The 1350-nt window shown below is 45.7% G+C and overlaps 1 pseudogene; it reads left to right on the plus strand.

Annotated features, from left to right (window-relative positions):
- Positions 1–273: 273 nt before the first annotated feature.
- LOC116530105 lies at positions 274–1145 on the plus strand (annotated as a pseudogene).
- Positions 1146–1350: the final 205 nt, after the last annotated feature.

The raw sequence follows: 1350 nt of genomic DNA on the forward strand, positions 1-1350 counted from the left end.
AAGCACCTGCTGCCTCCTCTCTCAAGCCTCACCCAGCATTATTGTCTCACAGCTTACCAGCATGTGTCATCCCATGTGTTTGTTTCTTTATCTGTTTATTTTCTTTCTCTCCCTTGCAGAATGGAAGGAATTTGTTTGGCTGACTGCTGTATCTCCAGCCACTAGAACAGTGCCTGGAGTATAGTACCTACTCAATCAGTGTTTGCTAACTAACTAAATGAATGAATGAATGAATGTATTCAAAAGCTATTCTGGCTCTCTTTCCTTGCCTAACGCAGCCATGGCTCGTGGTCCCAAGAAGCAGCTGAAGCGGGTGGCGGCTGCAAAGCACTGGATGCTGGGTAAACTGACCGGTGTGTTTGCGCCTCGTCCATCCACCGGTTCTCACAAGTTGAGAGAGTGTCTCCCCCTCATCATTTTCCTAAGGGACAGATTTAAGCATGCCCTGACAGGAGGTGAAGTAAAGAAGATTCGCATGCAGCAGTTCATTAAGATTGGTGGCAAGGTCTGAACTGAGATAACCTACCCTGCTGGATTCATGGATGTCATCAGCATTGACAAGACGGGAGAGAATTTTCGTCTGATCTATGACACCAAGGGTTGCTTTGCTGTACATCGAATTACACCTGAAGAGGCCAAGTACAAATTGTGCAAAGTGAGAAAAATCTTTGTGGGCACAAAAGGAATCCCTCATCTGGTGACTCATGATGCTCACACCATCTGCTCCCCTGATTCCCTCATCAAGGTGAATGACACCATTCAGATCGATTTGGAGACTGGAAGATCACTGATTTCATCTAGTTCGACATGGTAACCTGGGTATGGTGACTGAGGGTGCTAGCCTGGGAAGAATTGGTGTGATCATCAACAGAGAGAGGGACCCTGGATCTTTTGACATGGTTCATGTGAAAGATGCCAATGGCAACAGCTTTGCCACTCGACTTTCCAATATTTTAGTCATTAACAAGGGCAACAAACCACAGATTTCTCTTCCCTGAGGAAAGGGTATCTGCCTCACCATTGCTGAAGAGAGAGACAAAAGACTGGCAGCCAAACACAGCAGTGGGTGAAATGGTCCCTGGGTGACATGTTAGATCTTTATACGTAATTAAAAATCATGTGGCATGATTAATAAATAAAAAAAAGCTATTCAGGCAGAAGAGAAGTAGGCCATTAGTGACACTCTAAGGTTTCTGCCTTGACAGATTAGAAGATGATGCTCAGTGACATGGGAAGAAATAGGTCACAATGGGAAGCAGGACCGGATTGAACTTTGGTCCAGTGGACCTGAGACGTCCAGGTAACAGCCAGGTTAGGAGAGTAAGGAGGCATTAGAAATGTGAGGCCCAG

Source organism: Sapajus apella, unplaced genomic scaffold, assembly GCF_009761245.1.
Source record: "Sapajus apella isolate SASKATOON/1434 unplaced genomic scaffold, GSC_monkey_1.0 scaffold65, whole genome shotgun sequence".
In the NCBI taxonomy this organism is placed as follows: Eukaryota; Metazoa; Chordata; class Mammalia; order Primates; family Cebidae; genus Sapajus; species Sapajus apella.